Raw genomic sequence first — 8,455 nt, 5'->3', positions numbered from 1 at the left:
CATCTCCCCATTCCCTTGTACACTATGTACGGTTACCTCAGGAAGAGACCGGAAACATCTCCCCATCCACCTGTATACTATGTACCGTTACCTCAGGAAGAGACCGGAAACATCTCCCCCTGCATACTATGTACGGTTACCTCAGGAAGAGACCGGAAACATCTCCCCATCCACCTGTATACTATGTACGGTTACCTCAGGAAAAGACCGGAAACATCTTCCCATCCACCTGTACACTTTGTACGATTATCTCAGGAAGAGACCGGAAACATCTCCCCATCCACCTGTATACTATGTACGGTTACCTCAGGAAGAGACCGGAAACCTCTCCCCATCCCCCTGTATACTATGTACGGTTACCTCAGGAAGAGACCGGAAACATCTCCCCTCCACCTGTATACTATGTACGGTTACCTCAGGAAGAGACCGGAAACATCTCCCCTCCACCTGTATACTATGTAACGGTTACCTCAGGAAGAGACCGGAAACATCTCCCCATCCACCTGTATACTATGTACGGTTACCTCAGGAAGAGACCGGAAACATCTCCCCATCCACCTGTACACTATGTACGGTTACCTCAGGAAGAGACCGGAAACATCTCCCCATCCACCTGTATACTATTGATAAGGCCAGCGATGCGATTTTACCTACCTGCACCGTACCTATATGAATACACATATATATAGGCCTCTTGCTCAGAAGCTCCAGCACATTAGAGAGTCCCTGATAGGGTTAACTTATAGTTGGACCATTTCTTACCTTGGAAAACTTCTGATATGACACTAGAAAGAATGTTTTGTCTCAAGAACTATTTCCCTCAGAGACATGTTTATCAGCGTCCAAGGCCGTTCTCAGAGGAAAGTTGCCTGTCTGTTACAGTGGGAATAATGTGAAAGTATCATTGCACAGAATGTGTTGTTCTAACCTTTTGAATAATAATAATGAATACTAATATAGATGCCATTGCGCATGACTGAATATCTAAATCACTAGCACCGCCTCATCTATGTCTTATTAGCATTTGTTACCACCCTATATTTTATCTGTCTATAAAATGTGATGACCATAATAAAACTTGGGCCATTTTCTCCAGGCTTATAATCATGATACATTGTCTTATCTGTGTCCATGACGTATAAGTAACGAGCTGGTAATACTGCAGGATTCCAACTCTAGATATAATTAAAAAACCATCCTTTACCTGGGTTTTTGGCTTCTCTCCATAGAGAGAGGTCAACATATAAATTTAACCTTAACATTTGGCGTCCGAACTGGGACTCAGCCTCTTGCAAACTAGAACGCAGACAGACGGGATGTGGTGATTTTATCCGTCATCGGACGCGCAGATATAACTGGCCAGGTAAGAAAGACTTTCCTTTCTTACGTACTATCTGCGCCTCAGGGGAACGGATCTAATCAGATTCCCGTCACACCTGCGTTCTCTATATGTTTGTAAAGCTGAGTCTAATTGTTAGACAAAGAACTCTGTAACCCAGGATAGGACAAGGTTAAAGTGCTGCATTGCCGTCGCAAACTGTTGTGTGATTGAGATAAGCTGTTGCTGTATTTATGCTGAATTAGGAAAGGGATTGCCGAACTTATTCACTTCTACGTCCTTACAGGGAGGCTGTGATTAATGCTTAACCCTTGTAATACAGCATGGCATCGAGAACAGCTGCGAGGTCACAGACAGCAGGCACATAACTTTTGGAGTGAACGGGTTCCTGATAAGTGATATCTGTCTCGAGCAGCGGGAACAATACTTGTATTGATCCCATTATTTGTGCTTGTACTGTGGTAGAGAGCAGGTCAGAAGATCTGTGAAATACCCCCTAGGAGGAATTAGCAACGAGGGACAGTAGGTTGCTGTAGTGCGTCGCCATAGTGTGTCACTGTGACGGCTGGGCCTATAGCAAGGTTGCTGTAGTGCGTCGCCATAGTGTGTCACTGTGACGGCTGGGCCTATAGCAAGGTTGCTGTAGTGCGTCGCCATAGTGTGTCACTGTGACGGCTGGGCCTATAGCGGCTGTGCTTGTTAAAACCTAAGGTTTAGGTTTCGTTCCCCAATACGCTACCTAGGGATTAGCTGAGCAAGGATGAGACAGTTATTCACTAAAAGAAGGGATCCCCAGTCTCCACAAGAAGTTTATGTGAAGCTGATGTGAAGCTAAGGAAGATATAGTTAGCGATGGGCATGAGAAGATGCAGTGCAAGATCTAGAACAGATCTTTAGGAGGTTTGATATGAAGGCAGATACATGCCTTAGCCCCACCAACCTCTGGCTCTCTGACCAACACCTGGGAAACCCCTCACACTCCTGTGCACACTTATTTTTGCCTTGTGGGTAGGTGACTAGGCCTACATGTAACATGCAGGGCAAATGGGTCCTTGGAATTTCCAGGAACCTTAGGGGTTAATCTAAGTACTATCCCTAAGGGGGAATCAAGGATTAGAGTTCTAAGAGGGGAGGGTGTGGAGTAGATAGATGAGAGCCAGAGGGTCAGACAGAAGGAAAACATTTAGGATAATGGGTGGGAAGCACAGGTCCAGCTGGGTGGACATGTCATGTGCCGGTGACCAGCAATATCTAGATAAGACAGAATATTGTAGTGTGTGTGGCAGACCCAAGCCACATCATTATGTTACACCATTGTACCCAGTTTATATCTGTATACAAACCCCAGATCCTGCGAAAAGCCAACCTACGTCCAATGGTGGCGTATAGACCCTATGTTCTGCAGGAATCTTCCCCTTGGTCGGCTGTTGAAGTAGTTACTTTGATTTAAAGTGCCCCTGACCTGATAGTAAGACCAATGCCTTTGTGGAGGTGGGCAGCCTAACCTCAAATAGTGTACATTGCCATGTAAGTGTCTAAGTACAATGCCACGTACTCAGACAAGGAGAACAGTCCAGCTCATTGCTAGATACAGTACTGAGAGAGCTGAATAGGTTAATGAAGGCTGCGTAGTGAAGCAGCATACAAAGTACATAATGTGTGTTATTTGTTATGTTTTGTACAAGGCCATCAACCAGCTCTGAGGGCTGCAGATCACATGCAAGCAGCATTAGGGAAAGAAAGAATCAGAGCTGTTGTGTAATGTAATGTACGCTCCTACATTATACTGTATTTCAGCCAGTCTTACTAAGCTGGTGTTCCCCTCTAGAAGTATGTTACGTGTTACAAAATGTTGATCATTTTCTGTTGTCCCGACCGTGGAACATTTGCTTATTTGTGTACGCCACTTTTCTGTAATCAGCCCTCAAAGATGGCGACGGAAAGCCAACCACTCCCCATATCATCTACGTCTGTATTATAATTGTGACGTCTCAAAACCATGCCCTAAGCCAACACCCCTATATCCGGTTATCTAGTCCGGTGGCCATTTTAACTCCTGGCATTTCTGTCCCCCGCCCATACTGCTTAGTGTCACTGAGGGGGCGGGCACAGGACTCTCTGATAGAGTCTGACAACTGTTTTGCACATTTATTAATGAATATTATTACCTGAGGGTGAGGAAAGTTAGACAAAGGTTTGTTGGAAGGAAAAGTATAGAGATTGTTTGAAGGAATCAGGTCTAGTAGACCTATTAGTGTATAAGATTGTTATACGGAAGTGTCAGTAGGAGTTAGAGGGAAAAAGCACGTTTATTAGGAATGTCAAGAGAAAAGTGATAATTGGTAAAGATCAAACGCAGAATTTTGTGCACTTATTAAGAACCCAATGGTATAAGGAGCCTGTAGTAACTTATTACTGTAACTTACACATTTGTATTTAAAAAGTATGTTGTAGGTATATATATGTATCCCAATATATGTGTACACAACTATCCTAATAAGTTCTACGCAAATTGTTTTTTTTTTTCCTACTAAGTTATAAGTATGTGTGCCACTGTCCAAGGTTACAGTCTGGTGCATAAGAGCACAGCGCTGATATCTTCTGTAACTTCAAGGATGTTAGAAAAAAATAAAAATAAAAACTTCCAAGAAGTTTTAACTCTTGTATCTATGATTTTACTGCTCACTGCTCAAGGTTAGAAGTGAAGCTCAGAGCGTTCTGCTTACTGATAAGAGCAGCGTATGGAAGGAATATTCATTTCAGTGGATTTATTTAATTTTTTTTTATCAAAAGAAGGTTAATATGGGACGAGTGTACAATGTTTAATTATTTTTTTAATGTTTTTATTTTTAGGGTTAACAGTTTTGTGATGATTATAGCAAACTTAGCTCATGAATATATATGTACTTTTATCCCTAGTAAAAACCAAACCCATGTCCATGGCTCCAGTCTGCACGCCTTATGCCCCCAATATATATATATTTTGTGTTAAGTGCATTGAATCTAGCATCTCTGTTGCCTCTTGATGTAGATTCAAATGGGGGAGGGGATAGAGGTGAATGGAAATGGGAGTAGCCCATTTTGATGTTTAAAAAAAAAAAAAAAAAACATTTTAAACACCGTACAAATTTTTTATTTTTGAATAAGGATGTTTTTGTTACTTATTGGGTTTGATATTTTAAATTGTGAAAGATGAAAATGTAATTGAAAGCCCAATATTAATGAAAGTTTAAAAGTTTTCATTGTAGATTATCCCAGACTTTTCAAAGATGGATGACACAAGACGCAAGGATATATGGTGACCGCCATGCAGCGTGACGTTCCACTGCAGAAACCGCTCCTGCCATAAGCTGGAGGTGAGGACAATCACTGAGACATGTAAGATGGTTGAAGGTAACTGTGCAGATGTCTATATGAAGCCCACCATTATGGGTTAATTGGCAAATTAGAGATTTGTTTGGTCCCTGGGCTTACCAAAAAGCTGCCATAGAGCGGCTGACGCAACGTTCACGCAGACAAACCCTGATGCCAAAAAGGGTGATGGATGATGGATAAAGCTGGTGATGCGGTGGTTTCTGTGCTCTTCCCAAGGTAACAGCGTACAAAGCGTACAAGGGAATGGGGAGATGTTTCCAGTCTCTTCCTGAGGTAACCGTACATAGTGTACAGGTGGAGGAGGAGATGTGGATCTGTTTGTTTTTAAGTCTTTTCCAGAGACAATCAGCAACAAGCTGTGAGACCAGCGGATGGAGAAGAGGTACTGGGTAAAGATGGCAGTCAGACAGTAAGTAACTGTGTTTGCCGCCTGCCTTGTATCCCACTGTAAGTTATCTGACAAAACCAGCAGAAGGAAGCCATGTGTAATGTGGTGTAGTATCCTCACATTGGGCGGCCCAGGGGACAACAAATATAGCAGAGAGGGTTGTGTACGGCTGTATTATCTACACCTGTCATAACCTACTGTAAGTAACACGGTAAAGTGCCTGTCTGCATAGTCTGTCATCTTCCTGCCTGTTTCAGGGAATGTAAGTGGACGTCATCCACCTGCCACAGGTGGCCTATATAGGTATGTCCTTGTTTGTATTGGTGTCTTCTTTACAGGTCAGCCAAAACTATGGGAGACGACAAAGCCAATGTCTGAGGTGATACTAGTGGCCTTAAAAGAAGCGATATAACTGAGGCCAAGAGTCCAAGTGTCTGTAAAGAGGCCTGTCAGTCAAAAGATGGGTTTAAGGATAAAGGATCCATACCAATGCTACTATTACAAAAAGGATCATATGATATATATTATTCTCATAAAAGGCTTTGAAACCTTAGGTGATGTATCGTTTACACTTTGCTGTTATTTCTATGGTGGTTATCTTATGTGTAATATATGATGATCTCAGTCAGACAAGAGACAATTCAGTAGGATCCAAATATTATATCGGTAATAAGCGCCCAGTCACTTCATATTATTGGTCTATGTATTATACTATATGATTATGTACAGGAAGAGATGTGACCATGTGACCAGTCATTAGACCTGTGTGATCTAATCATAAAGACGTTTTCTAGGTACAAAATGAAGTAAAAAGACTAAAAAGAAGTGGAAATTTTTAGAATCCGGTAGTGAAGATTGTGAATTCACTAATTGGTTATTATAAGTGAATCTAGAGGTTACATAGTAGGTCACATTGTGGAGATTTTATTGCATTCACCTGTTATGCTGTTTTTGGTTTATGTATCAATGAACTTTTATTTTTGCTTTTGCCATGAGATAAGATTTGTTCACATCTAAACTTTTTATTTTCAGAAACTTTTTAAAGTTAGTTTTTGTGACTTTCCAATACCCACATGATACCAAAGTGGTGGAGTCCTTGTGATAGAGTCACGTCTGTTATATACAGTGAAGAACTTATCGTCTGATCACTCAGTGTCACAGGGAGACGTAGGAGTGACAGGAGACTAGTTAGGTTCGGGACGGAGGATTGTCTTACCTTTAAAGCAGTCCTACGGTAAAGGGACCTAGAGAAGGGGGCTACATCTGTAGTCAAGATTAGGGACAAATCTTAGGGACAGGAGTGATGAGACAATAAGGTTTGGTTATTTTGATAAAATCCGGAGAGGTATTTGTCATATACATATATTAGTTTGGGTATTGATAATAAGCTTTTATTTGTTTTGTTGTAACTAAGCTGTATATTGATGTATACTGTACAGACTCACCCATTGTTTAGTATTTTCTTTCGGTTATTGCAGATCTTACTACCACATCTGCTGTAAGTTTGTTCCGCCATCTATAACTTTCAATAAAACGTATGGTACTATTTTTGTCTATCCTATGGTGATGCCCATAAACTAATAGGAGTCCTTCAGGGTCTCTTCCAAGTGGTCTTATGCATAATACTGATCTGTTTTTCAGTAAAAGTGTTCATGTGTATTTTCTCTCGTGTAAAACCTCGACAAACAGGAAGAAGCTTCACCCTCATATAAGAGACTAACGTTACTATGCTTTCTTTCTCTTATCGGTTCTCTTGAATCTGTGCCGCCTGGACATTTCTGGAGGTTGGATGCTGTACTAGTACTTGGAGGATGTTTTCACCTGTGGTCCCTTGATCAACCTGCGACTGAGGGTAGAGTCCCTAAAACCTCCGGCTACGACCCAACCACCAGTGATGAACCATATCCATGCTCCACGGATGTCAAATGGGGGAATGATAAGGCCAGCGATGCGATTTTACCTACCTGCACCGTACCTATATGAATACACATATATATAGGCCTCTTGCTCAGAAGCTCCAGCACATTAGAGAGTCCCTGATAGGGTTAACTTATAGTTGGACCATTTCTTACCTTGGAAAACTTCTGATATGACACTAGAAAGAATGTTTTGTCTCAAGAACTATTTCCCTCAGAGACATGTTTATCAGCGTCCAAGGCCGTTCTCAGAGGAAAGTTGCCTGTCTGTTACAGTGGGAATAATGTGAAAGTATCATTGCAGAGAATGTATTGTTCTAACCTTTTTGAATAATAATAATGAATACTAATATAGATGCCATTGCGCATGACTGAATATCTAAATCACTAGCACCGCCTCATCTATGTCTTATTAGCATTTGTTACCACCCTATATTCTATCTGTCTATAAAATGTGATTACCATAATAAAACTTGGGCCATTTCTCCAGGCTTATAATCATGATACATTGTCTTATCTGTGTCAGTGACGTATAAGTAACGAGCTGGTAATACTGCAGGATTCCAACTCTAGATATAATTAAAAAACCATCCTTTACCTGGGTTTTTGGCTTCTCTCCATAGAGAGAGGTCAACATATAAATTTAACCTTAACATTATGTACGGTTACCTCAGGAAGAGACCGGAAACATCTCCCCATCCACCTGTACACTATGTACCGTTACCTCAGGAAGAGACCAGAAACATCTCCCCATCCACCTGTATACTATGTACGGTTACCTCAGGAAGAGACCGGAAACATCTCCCCATTCCCTTGTACACTATGTACGGTTACCTCAGGAAGAGACCGGAAACATCTCCCCATCCACCTGTATACTATGTACCGTTACCTCAGGAAGAGACCGGAAACATCTCCCCATCCACCTGTACACTATGTACGGTTACCTCAGGAAGAGACCGGAAACATCTCCCCATCCACCTGTATACTATGTACGGTTACCTCAGGAAAAGACCGGAAACATCTTCCCATCCACCTGTACACTTTGTACGATTACCTCAGGAAGAGACCGGAAACCTCTCCTCATCCACCTGTATACTATGTACAGTTACCTCAGGAAGAGACCGGTAACATCTCCCCATCCACCTGTACACTATGTACGGTTACCTCAGGAAGAGACCGGAAACATCTCCCCATCCACCTGTATACTATGTACGGTTACCTCAGGAAGAGACCGGAAACATCTCCCCTCCACCTGTATACTATGTAAAGGGCCCCCCTTTATAAAAGGGGGACACACGGGATTGCGCCCCCACCCCCCTTTTTAGTACAAGTTTGGTTTTACATGTATGTGGTAGTTGTTCTCTCCCCCCCCCTTCTTTCTATTCCTACAGGTACCACAAGCCTTGGAGATTCTGCTTAGCAACAGCCAGCGTTGTG

General features: G+C 42.1%; 1 long non-coding RNA gene across 1 annotated transcript; it reads left to right on the top strand.

The window, feature by feature from the left end:
* The first annotated feature begins 629 nt into the window (after nucleotides 1-629).
* Nucleotides 630-7,522, top strand: LOC138776567 (uncharacterized). Its single transcript, XR_011360742.1, has 2 exons — nucleotides 630-1,865; nucleotides 1,976-7,522. It is a non-coding gene; the product is annotated as an uncharacterized lncRNA (long non-coding RNA).
* Nucleotides 7,523-8,455: the final 933 nt, after the last annotated feature.

The sequence above is a fragment of the Dendropsophus ebraccatus genome, unplaced genomic scaffold, assembly GCF_027789765.1.
Source record: "Dendropsophus ebraccatus isolate aDenEbr1 unplaced genomic scaffold, aDenEbr1.pat pat_scaffold_435_ctg1, whole genome shotgun sequence".
NCBI lineage: Eukaryota > Metazoa > Chordata > Amphibia > Anura > Hylidae > Dendropsophus > Dendropsophus ebraccatus.
The sequence above is the reverse complement of the archived record's forward strand: the minus strand, read 5'-3'. Positions and strand labels throughout refer to the sequence as shown.